The sequence below is a fragment of the Elaeis guineensis genome, chromosome 3, assembly GCF_000442705.2.
Source record: "Elaeis guineensis isolate ETL-2024a chromosome 3, EG11, whole genome shotgun sequence".
Lineage (NCBI taxonomy): Eukaryota > Viridiplantae > Streptophyta > Magnoliopsida > Arecales > Arecaceae > Elaeis > Elaeis guineensis.
The window spans coordinates 58,040,458-58,060,622 of record NC_025995.2 but is presented as its reverse complement, the minus strand read 5'-3'; positions in this window follow the sequence as shown (position 1 = coordinate 58,060,622).

The following is a 20,165-nucleotide window of genomic DNA, read 5'->3' as shown; positions in this document are numbered from 1 at the left end:
TAGGATTCCTTCTTATTGGAACACTCAGGACAAACATAAATTCTTTTCCCAAGTAAAGTATTTTATTTGGGATGATCCATATTTGTTTAAACAATGTCCTAATCAAATCATTAGAAGATGTATCCCGGACCATTAGATCAATAGTATCTTATCTTTTTGTCATGACCAAGCCTGTGGTGGCCACTTTGGAGTCAAGAAAACTACTGCAAAAATTCTTCAATATGGATTTTACTGGCCCAATTTGTTTAAAGATGCACATGAGTACTGTAAAAGTTACACTAGATGTCAACAAGTAGGATGGATCACAAAAAGAGATATGATGCCATTAAATTCGATCTTAGTTGTTGAGATTTTTGATGTATGGGGAATCGATTTCATGGGACCACTTTCAAATCAAATTTTTTCAAAAATGAATATATCTTAGTGGCTGTCGATTATGTGTCCAAATGGGTAGAAGCTATGCCATGTAGATCGAATGATAGCAAAATTGTTATCAAATTTTTAAAAGAAAATATTCTCTCTCATTTTGGAATTCCTAGAGCCATTATAAGTGATTAGAGAACACATTTTTGTAATCGAACCTTTGCAACCCTGATGAAGAAATACAACATCACTCATAAATTGGCCATACCCTATCACCCCCAGACCAGTAGACAAGTTGAAGTTTCTAATCATCAAATCAAACAAATCCTAGAGAAGATTGTAAGCACCAATAGAAAAGATTGATCATTGAAGCTAGTAGATGCTCTTGGGCATATCGCACTGCCTTCAAAACCAACTTAGGAATATCTCCTTACAGGCTTGTGTTTGGTAAAGCATGTCACTTGCCAGTAGAGCTTGAACATAGAGCTATGTGGGCCATCAAAAAGCTAAACATGGATCTAGATGAGGCTGGACAACATAGGAAGTTACAAATTGATGAACTTGAGGAAATCAAGAATGAGGCATATGACAATGCTAAGATAAACAAAGAATGAACTAAGGTGTTTCATGATCGAGCAATTCTTAGAAAATCATTCTCATCTAGTCAAAAAGTTCTTTTGTATAACTCTAGGCTACATTTATTTCCTGGAAAACTTAGATCTAGATGGACAGGGCCCTATATTATAAAAGAAGATTTTTCTCATGGAGCTGTAGAAATCAAAAACCCAAGCAATGGTGCTACTTTTAAAGTAAATAGACAACAATTGAAACTATTCTTGAAATTGCCTACTAAAATTGAGGAGGAGGCCATGGTTCTCCATGAGCCTATTTATTCTAATTGATTCTGTATCTTAGGTTCAGTCTGGCTGAAGACTTAAAACTTAGCGCTTTCTGAGAGGCAACCCAATTTTTAGTTTTTGCTTTTACTTTCTTTTGCATTCTGTTCAGGTTAATCAAGGCTTGATTTGTATGGATTTGAAGGCAATATTGGCTAAAATAGGGAAAGCACCAATTTTGAAAAAAGCTTCTAGATCTGGTGACATCCCTCCTTTTTCTTTCTCTTTTTATGCACCTTTCATTTTTCCTACTCCATTGAGGATAATGTTGATTAAGTTGGAGGAAAAAATATTTTTAAAATATTTTAAAATATATATATATATATTTTCAAAAGTCCTCAAGTAAGTTAGTATTTAGCATTTAAGCACCATATTACATTTAAGAATTGAGTTAAACCAAGCATATTTTAAAAGAAAATTGATGTACAGACTAGAGAGTTGTGAGATATCGAGGGATCAAGTATTAAGAAAACTTAATAAAGAGTTAAGTTTAGAACTTAAATAATTTTTTTTGAGTATTTTTAAATTTTTCTACTAGCATCAAAGAAGAGTTTACTTCTTATGGACTTATGTAGGATAACTATATATTTTTTTATATATTAAAAAATAAAAGTTTTCAAGTACTTCATGCTGAGTAATCGGGCCTCTTTGCCTAAGCAAGCATTGAGTTTCGCATCAAAATGTATGAAGGGCAAAGAAACTTTGTTGTAAAGCTAGTTTTAACTCGTAGCCTATTTGATTCGAGCAAGTAGGTTCAAGGGGTATTTTATACCTAGTGCCCTAAAGCCATCTAGTTTGGGAGTCATTGACTGAAAACTCGCTACGTGGGTCAAACAAAAAGCTTAAAGGGTTAAGACACTCAATAGTAGTACAATGTTAAAAAGAAAAAAAAAATAATCAATAAATGAAGGACAGAAGTAACAATATACTTGTCCATATGAAGGTTAATAATTTCGAGATAAAGGTAGCGATAATTTAGAAAAGTTCAGAAAAGATTTAGTATTCTTAGTTTAACTCTTATATTGACTAGTATTAATACCCCAATGACATACCTCATTTACACTCTACTGAATATCAATGGCCTTTTTAAAATTTGTTTGGTGAAATTTGAGACTTTAAGTTAAATGGTACTTAAATCTAAATTCTTTCTTTATTCGAGGACGAGCAAAGTTCAAGTTGGGGAATGTGATAAGTGGTATATTTTTACATTTATTGAAGGTATTTTTGGTAATTTATGGTGCTAACATCTTCTTAAAAACCCTAATTTCATGAATTTATTAAATTTTTTTAAAAAATAAGTGATTTTGAAAAAAAAAATATGAAATTAGATATATTTATAAAAAAATAGATATTAATTTAATTGAGCAATTTAAGTACCAAAATGAAGAGAAATTTTTAAGAAATTTAATGTATATTTTTTTTTAATTTTTCAGATGAAAATTGGAGTGAAAATGGAGCTAAAATATCCTAAAAAAATAAAAAATATTACCTCCGATGCACGGTGGACTGGTCGGTCAGTCCACAGAGCCAGGGTGCGGTCCACAGGAATAGTTACGCAGTCCACAGGCATGGTTCACAGTGAGAGAAAGATCCTGAGTGCGATCTAGCGGCTGAGATTTAATCCGACCCAGATCCGACGGTTCAGACTTGTTGCCGACTTTGAATAGGACTCTTTTGCACGATCTGACGGCCAAAACTTCATCAGAACCCAGATCAGATGGCTGAAATTTGATCCAACCCTGATAAGGATTATAACTCTGATTTTTGAGCTGATCTAGGCAGTCCAAGCTTGATCCGACGGCCAAAAAAATTCTTATAAGATTAATACGTTTTCTAAGGGTTTTAGGACTCCTTTTGTGATCAAAAAAATATGAAAAAATTACCTATAAATAGGGGGTCTAGGAATGAGCTTTGAAGGAAAAAGAATCAAAGAAAAAGCAAAGAAAAAATAGAAAAAAAATTCAAAGATCTTTAGGGATCAAATATTAGGTGATTATGGAGCTAGAGAGCTTGATGGGTGGCTAAATTCCTTCAATCTAGGAATATGATGAAGCCTGTAAATGGATTTTTTTTTTTTTTGTATTTAATTTTTATATAATAAAATTATACTTTTATTTTATATCTTTTTATTTTTTTTTGAGATATTGATCTAGCCTACACGACCTATACCCTCTATTGACGTGCCGTGATCCCTGGATATGGTACATACTTTGAAGAGATAGATCGTAGTATGTTAGATTGAATCTTAGATCTTGTAATTGAATTTAGATAGTTTATACTCCAACAGGATGAGTTGTGATCTACTGATACAGTTCGTATCCCTTAGAGATAAACTATACTAATACCATAATTATAAGAATTAAATATTATAATATAGAAAAAAAGAAGAAAATAAATCCTTTGCATGGTAGATTCAGAATTTTTAGATTATTTCTCTGAATTATTTTCTTTCATAATTTAATTTACACTTTTGATTTTTGCTATTCTATTTCTTGTTAATCCTACTACAAACAATTCTCTTTTTATTTCTTCTTAAAAGAAAAAGATAATCGCCCTAGATCTCCGTAAAAATGATCCCTACTCACCCTATCTATATAGTTTGAGTTAGTTTTTATTCTTGACTGTCTATTGGTTTTTATTTTTATGAAAGAAAATAATTCAAAAAAATAACCCAGGAATTCTGAATCCACCATGCAAAGAGATTTATTTTCTTCTTTTTTTTTTTATGTTGCCATATTATTTCTTGTGATTAAGATATTAGCATAGCTTATCTCTAAGGGGTACAAACTGTATCAGTAAATCACAGCTTGTCCTATTGGAGTATAAACTATCTAAATTTAATTACAAGATCTAAGATTTTAATCTAGCATACCACGATCTATCTCTTCAAAGCACATACCGTATCCAGGGATCATGGCACGTCAATAGAGGGTATAGGCCGTGTAGGCTGGATCAATACCTCAAAAGAAAATAAAAAGATATGAAATAAAAGTATAATTTTATTGCATAAAAATTAAATACAAAAAGAAAAAAATAGAAACCCATTTACAGGCTTCATCATATTCCTGGATTGAAGGGATTTAGCCACGCATCAAGCTCTCTAGCTCCATAATCTCCCAATATTTGATTTCTAAAACTCTTTGAATTTTTTCTCTATTTTTTCCTTACTTTTTCTTTGATTTTTTCTCCTTCAAAGCTTATTCCTGAACCCCCTATTTATAGGTAATTTTTTCATATTTTTTTGATCACAAAAGGAGTCCTAAAACCCTTAGAAAATGTATTAATCTTCTAAGAATTTTTCTGGCCGTCGGATCAAGCTTGGACCACCCAGATCAGCTCAAAAATCAGAGTTATAATCCTTATCAGGGTCGGATCAAATGTCAGCCATCCGATCTGGGTTCTGATGAAGTTCTGGCTGTCGGATCGTGCAAAAGAGTCCTTAACATAGTTGGGAGCGATAACAGCCGTTGGATCGCGTGATGGATTGCTTCTGGGCCATCGGATCTGGGTCAGATTAAATCTAAGCCATTGGATCATACCCAGGATCTTTCTCTCACTATGAGCCATACCTGTGGACCGCACCCTGACTCTGTGGACCAACCGACCAGTCCACCGTGCACCGGAGGTAATATTTTTTATTTTTTTAGGATATTTTAGCTCCATTTTCGCTCTGATTTTCATCTGAAAAATTAGAAAAAATATACATTAAATTTTTCAAAAATTTCTCTTCATTTTAGTGCTTAAATTACTTAATTAAATTAACATCTATTTTTTTATAAATATATCTAATTTCATATTTTTTTTAAAATCACTTATTTTTTAGAAAAATTCAATAAATTCATGAAATTAGGATTTTTAAGAAGATGTTAGCACCATAAATTACCAAAAATACCTTCAATAAATGTAAAAATATACCACTATCACACTTTCCAACTTGAACTTTGCTCATCCTCGAGTAAAGAAAGAATTTAGATTTAAGTACTATTTAACTTAAAGTCTCAAATTTCACCAAACAATTTTAAAAAGGCCACTAATGTTCAGTAGAGTGTAAATGAGGTATGTCATTGGGATATTAATACTAGTCAATATAAGAGTTATACTAAGAATACTAAACCTTTTCTGAACTTTTCTAAATTATCGCTACCTTTATCTTCAAATTATTAACCTTCATATGGACAAGTATATTGTTACTTCTGTCCTTCATTTATTGATTGATTTTTTTCTCTTTCTTTTTTTTTTCTTTTTAACATTGTACTGCTATTGAGTGTCTTAACCCTTTAAGCTTTTTGTTTGACCCATGTAGCGAGTTTTCAGTTAATGACTCCCAAACCAGATGGCTTTAGGGCACTAGGTATAAAATACCCCTTGAACCTACTTGCTCGAATCAAACAGGCTACGAGTTAAAACTAGCTTTACAACAAAGCTTCTTTGCCCTTCATACCTTTTGACGCGAAACTCAATGCTTGCTTAGGCAAAGAGGCCCGATTACTCAACATGAAGTACTTGAAATTTTTTTTTTTAATATATGAAGAAACGTATAGTTACCCTACACAAGTCCATAAGAAGTAAACTCTTCTTTGATGCTGGTAAAAAAATTTAGAAATACTCAAAGAAAACTATTTAAGTTCTAAACTTAACTCTTTATTGAGTTTTCTTAATACTTGATCCCTCGATATCTCACAACTCTCTGGTTTGTACATCAATTTTCTTTTAAAATATGCTTAGTTTAACTCAATTCTTAAATATAATCTGGTGTTTAAATGCTAAATACTAACTTACTTGAGAACTTTTGAAAATATATATATATATATATTTTAAAAATATTTTAAAAAATCACCATCAGAAAGATTCAACCAAATTATCATATTATGAATGATAATTCCATTAGTCAATAAGCACCAGGCCTTTGGGCCTCCAATGATTATTAAACTAATGGACTCATTATCACTCACTTAATGGGAGGCTATGACTTGGTTATCACTATAACTTAATCATTTTTAGGACCTAATAATTTTTGAGAATTTTATTAAAGGATAGAAGAGAAGAAATTATCCAACCAATTTCAATCCTTCCACTGACTTTACCAAGTCAGATTAAAAAAAGATTTAATTAAAGCTGGCATTAGGAGCACCTAAATCAGTCACACTGATTTACCTAATGACATGGGTGAGTCCTAATCATCAAGTGATCTAATCAAAACCTAACTCACCAGGTTGGCCAGGTAAGTGAGATCAGTGGTGGGGATAAGCCATTAACTCATCAGAGATCGAATCAATGCGAGTAGCTCCCACTTAAGAACCATTGGTCAAACTGTCGAACTTACCTTAGACACCAACCGGTTCATTAGTTTTAATTTGATCAACTTAGTAAATAGGATTCCACCACGTAGCCATGAATTAAGTCCATCTTGGTCTAGTTAAAGATATGGACCCATTCAACTACAACTATTAGAGTTGAGTCTAGAGTGTCCTTGACCTAATCTAATTCAACTTTTGATTAGATTTGACCAATTACTCTAATTTAGTCTATTTCTTTAAGCTAACCTTAGGTCTAACCCAATTATGGACCTAATCTATCTGACCCATTGACCCACAAGTTTATGCAATTGTCTTAGGTATTAATTCACAATTCTAGACCAACTTGACAACACTTAATTCTTTTAATTAAGTATTTGGGCTGATGGGTCAGGGTTTGGCATTTCAAAAATAATTTTTAAATTAGAAAGATTTTATTTTCTGTTCATTTAATAGGTTGACTTATTTCACAAATAGATCAGCACATTTCATAAATAGCAATCCTATTACTAATTTCATAATAATAAATAACTCAATCAAAATAAATCATGAATATTTTTTTAGATCTAATCTAACACATTCATGATAAATTTTATAATTGAACCTTTACAATTAAGTCCTTTCGCTGCTTCATCTACATGGGATATAATTGCAGCGGCACCCCTACCGCCATAGGAGACCCCATCGAATGGGAGGAGAGGGCCTTTAAACCTTACTTTTCTCCTATGACCGGATGGCCATAGTAACCAACCCAATTAGATTGCTTGCTACTTGGATCAAGTATATTTAAATATATCAATTTTAAAATTTAAATTTTAAATTTTAAATTTTAAATTTTGAATTTTAAATTTCAAATAAATTTCAAATTTTAAATTTTTTAAATTTTAAATTTTGAATTTTAAATTTTGAATTTCAAATTTAAAATTTTAACCAAATTTCAAATTTTAAATTTTAAATTTTAAATTTCAAATTTTTGAATTTTAAATTTTAAAATTCAAATTTTAAATTTTAAATTTCAAATTTTTGAATTTTGAATTTCGAACAACTTTCAAAATTCAAATTTTAAATTTTGAATTTTAAATTTTAAATTTAAATTTTTAGATTACAACTTAATCTATGCATGCAAATATATATATCATATCTTAGAACCCGCTCTGATACCCTTTGATGCGTAATTTGAGTGCAGGGGTAAAATGGTAATTTTAAATTTTTTTTAAAATCACTATTTTATAGTGAAAATTATTAATTAATCTAATTAATTAACATATATTTATCCTACACTAGGATCTAAATATGATATATAGCATGCATGCATTTAAATTTGAAATTCAAATTTGAACAGTAAATAATTTACTGTTCTGTGTTCATAACATAATACCTTTGTGCGGGTAGTTGATCGCTACAATCTGATCACCGTCGGGAGAGTTTGATCATCGCAATATAGCCACATAGTGTGTCTAGCTTCTGCAGATCATCCACATGAAGCTCTCGATTTGATCGGCTCCTCACAAGTGCTAGCTTGTTGTAGAGCCCTTTCGATGGCTGATGCTGATCGAACTCCTTCGATCGATGTCTGTCGATTTCATGGATACTTTAGATCATCAACAAATATGCTTGAGAGGTAGATGATGCTCTTCCTTAAATTTGGTGGGCTCACGATACTCATAACTCACTAACTCACTTCCTGAACCCCATGCTGAAACCCTAGGGAACACACTGAAAACCCTGTGCCCACTTTTATTTCTTTTCTTTCTTTTTCTCTCAAAAGGTTTTGGACCTTCACCTCACACACAAGGATTCCTCATGCCCCAAGCTATCTCTCAAAAAAATATTTCTACGCACGCCCCACCTTTCTCCTCTTTTTAAAACAACGCAAGACGTGTCTTATCCGCGTGAGAGGATAAAGATAAGTGGTTGCACATTTGAATTCAAATCGAATTTGAATTCAAATGCAACGCAACTCATCCCTATCCACTTGGGTGTGAGAAGAGAAGGGGTGTGGCTTCATTTGTGCATGGAGAGTTTACATGAGAAACTCTTTCTCGTGTAAATAAAGTGGCGCACAAGATAAGAGGGGGCGTATGGAGTTGGTTGGTTGCCCATTCAAATTCAAACTTCATTTGAATTTGAATGGCCAACCAATCATCTTTATCTATCCATTTGGTACAGAAAAGATGGGCGTGGGATGGCCTTTACGTGGGAGAAAATTCATGAGAAGTTCCTTCTCGTGAATTCAAATGGGTGCAGAAGAAGTGAGGTGGCACAGGGAGTTTGGGTCAAGGTGGTTTCTCATTTTAAACTAACCTAATTGAACCAATTTAATTAAAATAAGCTAGGTCCAATTAGACTAATTTAAATCTAACTTAATTAGGCTCAATAAAATCCTAATCAAATCAAGAATTGACTAAGCCCAACCCCTGATCAAATCAAGGACCAAACCATCTCGACGATTAGGTCAACTCTTAACCTAATCGGGTCAAACCCAACTGAATCTAATTCAATTGGACTTGATCCAAAAATAATTACTCAATCAAATTGAGTTAATTAGTGATCAAATCACTAATTAAATTTCTTATAAATACTGAGTCCAAATTTGATGGGCAATCAGGTATCAAAGTCTATCCATATGAAACCTTGATCGAGGAGTCCCAAACCAGTGGGACTCTTGACCCCGGTATCCAAAATGTGTGGGACTCATGATCAGAGAATCCTGATTCTCGATCATAGAGTCCCAGACACGTAGGACTTATAGTCTATGAATATTAGAACTCTTCATCAACCATCAGATCATATAGGAACCTCTAATGTGTGTGACCCCACAGGTTCGAACCTAAGCCGGTAGCACAGGAATCAATTCTTGTACTAATCGAAGTGACCTTCTAGCAATGGTACCTGATGTTCGGATAGGTCGAATAGTCACAATCGTAATACTCAAAACCTACATGAATATGGTTACTATATAATTCATTCCTTTTGACCCCTGTGTTTAGGACGACTCAGGGTTAAACTGTCAACCCTGATCAGATCATCCGAATCATGCTCAACTCAAACAATCCTATGACTCCACACTAGGACTACCCTGGCCAAGGTTTTACTAAATTGAAACATGACTGTACACAGCTCCTGAACTAGAGTGGTCAATCCCATCTTGACACACGCACCGACAAGTCAAGTACTTGACTACACCCAGCAGCCTTCCGTCACTGAATTAGAAATTCAGATAGTCCAGTGCCTAAGTACAGTGAGTTGCTTGCAAGTCACCATAGTGGTCTCAGGTCGGAGGGACACTTATACCCATATCCCATCAGAGCAAATCTTGACAGTAGAGATAGCTCCGGAGTCGGTCACGTTCAGTGCAGATGTACCCTTACATCTCAGCTGTATGCCATCCTAGTGTCTCTACACTTTTTGGTTAAGAGGACAACCAACCTATATGGCACACAACGACCTATACTCGATAAATATTGTTATCCTTGGTAACAACGTATTATTTGGTCGCGAACAGGTTTAAGGACTAAATGACAAATCCTCCTTTGTCGAGTCTAAATAGTCCTAAGGACTTCACCACAACACAGGAGTTCATTAGAAGATGAAACAATTTGTGATAAAAAATACCAAAATAATTTTTATTTATATACTAATACAAAATGAGCACAACCGTCAACAGGCTGACGATTGGCTTTGGGATACTATTCCCAACACTACCATATCTGTCAGGTAAGTAAGATTAGTGGGAGGGATATGCACTTAACTCACCATAGATGCCTCTAGGTGAATAGCTTTCAATTAAAAACTGCTTGATCGAATCTGCCAAACTTAGCTTAGATATGAACTGGTTAATTAGTTTTGATTTGGTTCACAAGAAGATTCATGCTCAACTACGGAGCCATGATCATGGTTCATTTATTAGGGTCAAACACATGGACTTAATCAAACTACAACTATTGAGATTGATTTAGAGAAATACTGATCTGATTTAATTCAACACTTGATTAGATTTAATCAATTTCTCTATATGGTTTATATGTATTTCTAATCCTAGATCTAACCCATTAGAAGGATCTGATTGATGCTAACCCTTTGTCCATCATTTTATGTAGTTTCTTAATGATCTTCAATTCTTAAATCTAGATCATTCAAAACTCAATTTATAATTAAGTGTGTGAAATGTGTGTTTCAGTCTGTAGAACTATTCTACAAAAGTTTCAGGTGAAGCATACCATATATTTCAACACATGAAAATAAATTTTTATAATATATTTAATAATTAAAAAATATAGGTATGATTTAAACTTCATACATACATCTCATGCATCATGACAACTTTTTAGATCAATACTGATTACATCATATGTAACATACAATTTAGATCTAAAATAATTTTATATCTGAATTTTATCTTATTGTAATAAATTATAAAGTATTTTAGATTTAATCTAAATATATTTATTATCAAAATAATATATAAAAATCTATTCATTTTTTTCTTTATGAAATCGGATTACAATGACACCCTTATATGTCATAAGAAAACCTATCGAATAGGCAAAAAAAAGATTAATCTCTTCAATCTCCTATGATCGAATGGTCTAATGATCTCATCAATCTAAGTACTAGGTTACTAAGATTTAAAATCTAATTTCAAATATAATTACATCAACATACAATTATTGATAAAATTATTTTATATCATGAACATATCCTTGATCTTATCAATTATGTTCTTCATCTAATGTAATTAGATTTGATGCATCATATACATCATATCAGATCTGAAACATATCTTTTATCGATTATAAAATATTAATTTTAGATTTGATATCATATAAAAAATTAATTAGATGTAAATATGAATGCATAAGAAATAAATTTTTGATAAAATCTATTTTTGTGCAGTGTTGAATTCCGATAGGATTTAGATCTAAATATCCATCAAAATGGATTCAATTTAGATCTAAAGTAAACCTCACTTCATAAACAAAATAATAATATTAAAATTCTTTTAAAATAAATTTAAAATAGATTTTAATTCATATTGTTATTCCATAAAAAATTCAGCAATAGCAGAATTCTGTTATAACAAACTTATAACAACCTCAATCGACCATTGATTAGGCACCTCTAGTCTGATCAAAATCAGATAAAAAATTTTATATAAATATATTTAAAATAGATTTAATATGTCATAAAAATTTTAATTACATCTTATATAATTAGTCTCAAAAAATTCTATTATGCATGTATATATTTCAAACCTGCTCTGATACCAATTGAAAGGAAGGGAAACAGTTTCCCCTCGGAAGCTCAAGTTGCATCTAAAAATTTTTTTATTCATCTATATGATTAATGATCAAATTCTTACCTGATTAACAGTGAAATTAGAGATAAAATCTTAAATAATCTGATATAAACCTTCACAGAGGCCTAGATGTGAGACCTTCTACTTCGCATGCATGTCAGATACCGCAGGAAAGCAGGATGAACTCCAATCTAATTGCCTTCGCAACTCAATCAATTAAGAGATGAGATATACTGGTGTGACACCTCACACCAATAGATGGGATGCCCAAGATGGATCCACGCCCAAGGGAAGAGGGGCGGCAACAAAAGGAGAGGCTAAAAGAGAAGAAGGGACCTCTCTCTCTCTTTCTCTCTTCTCTCAATCTGATTTGTTTGCTATGTATCCATAGGTAGAGATCTTCTCTATTTATAAATGATTTTCATGACCCAATAAGTATAGAAGACCTAACTTAAATCTGATTTGAATCAGTCCAATACTCATGAAAGAAGGATTCCTATATGAGATAGAATTGCCATCACATATGACAACCAATTTGCACCCACTCTCTTACCCACATGGGATGCCCCAAATGAGCAAAACTCCAGGTGTTGGTTAGCCCATAATAGAGGAAAATTCCAATGCAAATGGGAATACTCATATCTCATCAAAAATGGATCCGATTTGAATCCAATTCGAAGCTGGTTTGAAATAATTTTTAAAGGCTGTCAATCCCAAACTCTTTTGAACTTTTATACCAAGTCTCACTTGAATTTTTGGATCCAATTAAGCTTAATTAATTCAGATCTAATCTAAAATTAATTAGTACTTAAATCTAATCTTTCATATGCTCTATGGATCATAGATCAGAAACTATTCATCCCTAGAATCAAACCTGAATCTCATGTGTAGTGCTAGCTAGATATAGTCAACTTTTCAATCTCGTTTGACTCATAACTTAATTCTCAATCAAGTTAGTTTATATATTCAATCAAGTCAAGTACTTCCAAATTAAACATATAAAGATAGGTTAATTTCTTCTTACTTTATCTAACTTGTGTGAGTGACTCTATAGGTTCAAACACTAAGCCAGTAGCATATGAATCAATTTCTGCACTAATCGATATACCATCTAGTAATAGTTTCTAACATCCAGATAGATTGAATTATCATAAAAGAATATTTCAGAATTCATGCACATGGTTACTGCATAATTCATCCTTTTGACCCCGAATGCTCTAGGATGGTCTCAAGTTAACTGTCAACCGAGACTGCTTCATCCGCATTGTATTTCAACCTTTCAAATCTATCTCATAGATTATTCTGACCAAGATTTTACTAAATTGAAATACAGTAATACATCAACTCTAATAATCTGGAGAGGTCAATCCCATCTTAATCCACACACAGACTTCACAAGTACTTGACTATACCTAGTAGCCTTTCATCATTGTATTAAAAATTTAGATAGTCCGGCACCAAAGCACAGTGAGTTGGTTGCAAGTTACTATGGTGATTTCAGATCTGAAGGATACTTATACCACGAGCAGCTCTTGACAGCAGAATACTCAGCATGTGAGTCACTTGTTCCGTGATGATGTACTCTTATATCTCACCTGTATGCCATACCAGTGTCACCATACTCTTTGGTTATTAGAATAACCAATCCAGATGGCACACAACGACCTCCACTTGATAAACATCATCATCCTGTAATGACGTATCATTTGATCGTGAACATATTTAAGAAGTATATGATAAATTCTCTCTTTATCGCACACTAGCATAGTTCTAAGGACTTCATCACAGCACAAGAGTTCAAAGAAGATGTAACTTTGTGACAAAAAATATCAGAATAATTTTTATTCAATAATCAATAATTTATATACAAAGATGAACTCAATCATCGTATGATTGATTTTCAAACATAATTTTCAACATCCTGTTGAACTTGATGAAAACAATAAGGATCCGATCATCTATATGGATGTAATGCAGAGATCCGACCCGAGTAAATGGCTTGAATCTATGAAATCTAAAATGGAGTCCATGAAGGTCAATGATGTGTGGATATTAGTTGACCCACCTGAAGGGGTTAAACCCATAGGATGTAAGTGAGTCTTCAAAAGGAAGAGGGGTGCAGATGGAAAGGTGGAGATCTATAAATCCCATTTGGTTGTCAAGGATTATCGTCAGCATTATGGTATTGACTATGATGAGATATTTTTTTCTGCGGTAATGCTCAAATCCATTCAGATTATGCTTGCGATAGTGGCATACATGGACTATGAAATCTGACAAATAGATGTAAAAATAATTTTTCTAAATGGAGAGCTACAAGAGGAGGTGTATATGATACAGCCTGAGGGTTTCACATCCACAGATGAGTCCAAGATGTACAAGCTTCAGAGACCCATCTATGGATTGAAGCTGGCATCTTGGAGTTGGAACATGTATTTTGATAAGGTTATCAGAATGTATGGCTTCGTTAGGAATGGAGAAGAACCCTGTATTTATAAATCAGTAATTGACTCTATGATGGTATTCCTCATTCTGTATGTCGATGATATTCTCTTAATCGAGAATGACATCCCTGCATTACAAGGGATAAAAATCTGGTTATCATCTCAGTTCTTGATGAAGGACTTGGGAGAAGCATCTTACATTTTTGGGATGAAAATTTATAGAGTAGATCAAAAAGGTTGCTTGGACTGAAATTCAGAATAGAGAATTTCAAGAAAGACTATCTTTAGATAGGCCATATGGATTGTCCAATAACACCTCAAGAGAGAGAGCACATGAGTAGAATTTCATATGCTTCGATAGTAGGTTCTATAATATACACCATGACATATACGAGACTAGACGTGGCATACTCACTAGGAGTAGTGAGCAGATACCAATCTGATCCAAGAGAAAACCATTGAAAGGTTGTAAGGACCATCCTTAGGTATTTGAGAAATATTAAGGACTAGTGACTTGTATATGGTGAAACTGACTTGAAACTAGTGGAGTTTACCAACTCTAACTTTCAGTCAGACCATGATGATAGCAAGAGTGTGTCAGATTATATTTTTATCCTGAATGGTAGAGCGATCTGCTAAAAAAATTTCAAGCAACACACTATGGCTGACTTCATTTGTGAAGCAGAGTATATTGCAGCATCTGATGCTGTGAAGAAAGCTGTATGGTTGCAGAAGATTATCAATAAGCTCAGAGTGGCACCCTCTATTGATGGCTCTATCTTGTTATACTATAACAACACTGGAGCCATTGCTCAAGCCAAGAAGTTGAAGTACCATCAGCGCACCAAGCATATTTTGCACCACTATCATTTTATCCGGGAGATCATGAATCGAGATGACGTCGACCTTTAGAAGATCGATAAAAAAAAAAATCTGACCAAACTATTTACTAAAGCTCTCGATATCAAGGAGTTCGATGATCATAAATCGAAGATGGGTGTACGATATTGTATCGATTGGCTTTAGTCCAAGTGGGAGTTATTGAGAAATATATCCCAAAGCTAATCGTTAGCTTGTTGATGATTGTGCTCATTTATATATCTAATTTTTTATTAATAAAAGTTATTTGATATTTTTATTATAAATTATCCATCTTTGAACTTCTGTATTATAATGAAGTCCTTAGGATTATAATTGATCAACAAAAGAGGATTTATCGTTTAGTCCTTAAAAGTATTCGCGACCAAATAATATGCTATTAATAGGATGATAGTAATATCGAGTATAGATCATCATGTGCCATATGAGTTGGTTGTTCTATTAATCAAAGGGGGTGGAGACACTGTTATGGCATGCAGATGAATTGTAAGAGTACATTTGCATCGATCATGATCATGTGCCAAGCACTCTACCGTCAAGTGTAGCTCATGAAGGATATGGGTATAAGTGTCGATCTGAGACCACCATGGTGATTTATAAGTAACTCATTGTACTTTGATACCGAACTATCTGAGTTTATAATTCAGTGATGAAAGGATACTGGGTGCAGTCAAGTACTTATCAAGTCACTATGTGTGTCAAGATAAAATTGACCCCTCTAATTTAATAGGAGATATGCATTAGTGTAGTTCAATTTAGTAAAATCTTGATCAAAATAATTCATGAAATAGATTTGAATGGTTGAAATATAATGTGATCGACTAAATTAGGATTGATAGTTAAATTCTAGGTCATTTTGAGCATTAGGGTCAAAGAGATGAATTATACGGTAACCATATGCCAATAGGTTTTAGAATGTTGCTTTGCAATACTTTGACCTATCCGATCATCGGGTTACCATTGCTAGATGGTTACATTAATTGGTATAAAATTTTTTTCTATGCTACTAGCTTAGGTTCGAACCTATGTAGTCATACGCATTAGAAGATTTGATCAGATCTGATGGTTGAAGAGTTTAATTGGATAGTGACTCTAGTGAGGAGTCTTACTGGGACTGAAACTCTGGAGGAGAGTCTCATTGGGATTAAGATTCTACTATTAATAAAAAAATAATTAGTAATTGACTCAATTTGACTGAGTAAAGAGCTTTGGATTGAATTTAATTGAATTAGATTCAGTTCGACTCAGATTGGGTTGGATATGATCAATCCTGATTATAAGAAAAAATTAGATCCTGATTCGATCAGGGTTTGGAATCAGCCAATTCTTAATTGGATTAAAAATTTATTGAGATATTTATATTTTTAATTGGATTAGATTCATTTCTATCAGTGGATTCAATCCAAATTTGATTTGGATTAGAATTGAATTAGAAATGAATAGTCCAAGTTGACTAGGACTCTATCCTTATCTCTTTGTGCCATACTTGGACCCTTGCCCTTATCTCCATGCCAAATAAAATTTGGCTTGACCTTTTTAGTGTCAAAGTAGTAGACCCAATAAGGGTAGATAGCAATGATTGATGACTCATAATCTTATCTTTTGTCAAATTCGAATGCGATCCGAATTAGAGATAAGATGAAAATAAGGAAAAAAAATTTCATACAAGGTTGTTGGCAATATAATAATTTTTTATTTATTTTTCTTGGAGAGTTATTGAATATGTGAGACACAAAAATCCTTCTCCATATTGTAGAGCCCTTTCTAAAAATTTTTGGTATGCCAAAAGGTGTTTGGCATGGACTCTTGGCACCCTCCCTTGGATGAAAACCCTAATTCCTTGCCTATAAAAAGGGGTATCCTATTCTTGTCATCATAACATCAATTTTTTTGCTGGTTTTTATTTTTTCAATGCTCTTCTTCTCCTCCTCTCTTCCTCCTCTAGATCCCTTCATTTTTTGGAGTGTCCAAAGTGCTTAAAGAAAAAGAAAAAGATTAGCTGTCGAAGTTGCTTGCAGGCTAGCACCTCCAAGCCCCTGATCTGCATCAGACTTCGTGTGAATTTTTTTGTAGAGATCAGATGACTTTGTGTGGCTGCGAGTAATCTGAGAAACATCTTCTCCAAGTGTTAGACCAGCAAAGATCAAGATCTCATTGGTTTGGTAATTGTTTCTAACCTGTCTTGATCATATTGTTAGATCTAATAATTAGATCTAGAATTTCAGCATCGATGAGATCGATGTGATTTTTCATTTTTAGATCTAAAGTACATCATATTTTATATACTTTGCCATGGTATGGTAGTCTAGATTAGATCTTATGCATGTAATTTAGATTAAATTATTTAATCTTTTTCTTTCGCTGCACAAAATATTTGAAATTGCACGCATTGCACTGTTGGGAAATGTGTCCCAAAAACCAATCGTTAGCCTGTTGACGGTTGAGCAATCTTATATGGTAATTGATTTGTTAATAAATAAAATATATTTGATATTTTTATTATAAGCTTTCATCTTCTAATGAACTCCATTGTTATGATGAAGTCCTTAGGACTATTTAGATTCGATAAAGAGAGAATTTATCGATTAGTCCTTAAAACTGTTCACAACCAAATGATACGCTGTTAATAAGGACGACAGCTTCTATCGAGCATAGGTCGCTATAGGCCATATGGGTTGGTTGTCCTCTTAAACAAGGAGTATAGATATACTAGTATGGCATACAGGTGAGATGTAAGAGTACATCGTCATTGAACATGACCAACTCCAGAGTATTCTGTTGTCGAGAATGTCTCTGATGGGATATAGGTATAAGTGTCCCTTAGACCTGAGATCACCTCAGTGACTTGCAAGCAACTCACTGTGCTTTGGTACTGGACTAACTAAATTTTTAATTCAGTGACGGAAGGCTTCTGGATATAGTCAAGTACTTGCGAAGTCAGAGTGTGATCGAGATGGGATTGACTACTCCAAGAGTTGGAGAAGAATGAGTCACTGTATTTTAATTTAGCAAAACCTTGGCCAGGATAATCCATCGGATAGATTTGATGTTTTGAAATATAATGTGGACAACCTGATCAGAGTTGACAGTAGAACTCTGAGGTATCCTATGATCATTTTGGTCAAGGAGATGAATTATATGGAAACTATATCCACATGGGTTTTAAGGATGTTGTTCTACACATTCGATCTATCCGATCATCGGGTACCATTGCTAGATAGTCACTTCGATTGGTATAAAAATTTATTTCTGTACTATCAGCTTAGGTTTGGACCTATGAGGTCACACACATTAGAGTTTATGATCCGATCGGATGGTTGATCAATGATTAAGAATCATTCTAGGGTTAAATGATCAATACGATTGACATTTAACCTAGTGCAAGTGTTGCAGGCAGATCGATTAGCAATTCGATTGCTAATTGGCTTAATTTAATTAAGCCAATGGACTGAGATTAAGTTCAATTAAATATGATTTAATTAGATTTAGTTTGGGCTTGATTGGATCAAGTTCAATTTATTTATTGGATAAGCCAAGTGCAAGAAAAAAAACTAATCCTAGTTCAATTAGGACTTGGATCAACCTAATTTTTAATTTGATTAAAAAATTAAATCAGATTTAAATCTAATTTAATCTGATTAAATTAAATTTTTAATTGAGTTAAGATCTATTTTAATTAGATTGATATAATTTTAGTTTGATTTGATTTGAGAAACCAAATTAAAATAAGTCATAAGACAGAATCCTAGTAAGACTAGGATTCCACCTTGCACCACATAAGCCCCCCCCACGCCCTCTCTCTTATTCCACGCCAATCTTCTCTTATTTTGTGTAACAAAAGCTCTCTCCCAGGTCTTTCCTATGTCCAAAAGGTTTTCTCTCTTCTTTCATACATGGAAAGTTGTTGTGGATCAAATCAAAGTAGGAATAAATTTGGATTTCAAATTCTATGAGATAGAGTTTTAGAAATCCAAAACTCTTTTTTTTTTGCACCAAATTTATCCAGATTTTTTTTGAGATTTTTGTGGCTTTTAGAGAACACATTGTGCACCCTTTTCTGATGGTCCATGTATGAAAATAAGGAGGAGGCGCCCAAGAGTTGGGTGCCCCTTATCTTGCCATGTTTGGATAAGCCTTGAGTAGGTATTTAACCTAGACATGGACTCTATCATATCTCTCTCTATAAAATGAGTTTCTTAATAAAATTTTTGTAGCACATATAGATTTGAGAGACCTTTGAGGCATCCAAAAATCAGAGAGAAAGACCTTTGGGTCATGGAGATATAATAGACACAAGACAGGATGTCTAGGAGAGAGTAAAGAGAAGAAGAAGAGGGTCTTCTTCTAGGGTTGTTAGTTTCATCTCTTCCCTTCCTCCATCTTGAGTTTTTCTGAGAGTGTCTTAGATCTAAAACTTCTCCTACTTCTCATCTTTGAAAGAACCCAAATCAAGAAGAAGGAGGTACCTGATCAACCATCGAAGAAGGATCAGTGCAGTACTAGCATATTATACTGATTTTCTGAAGCAGGACTTCAAATCGAGATTCGTGGGTTCGTGTGGATGACTCCTAGAGACTGAACATGTGTGCAGTTTGCAACATCATCCTCAAGCCCAGATTAGCAAGGTTAGAATGTCTAACTTGCAAGGTAATAGATCTGATCTATTGTTTAATACATACATTAGATGTAGTATAGAAACATGTTGATATGATCAACATGTAGCTCATGCTCTATATATTTTAATTTCTGATTTAATGCTATGTAATAATCATATAATAGAATCTTACATTTAAAGATTCTGTATTTTTAAAAAATAAATTTTGATTTATTTTAGTCTTCCGCTGCCTGATCTTGAAAAATTTTCAAGATCTAACCCTGAAACCCTAAATCTGGTTCCTACAATTGGTATCAGAGCCTATGCTATTTATTATATGATTATTTATATATATTTAGATTATTTTTTAGATTAAATCTAATTTATAATCTAATT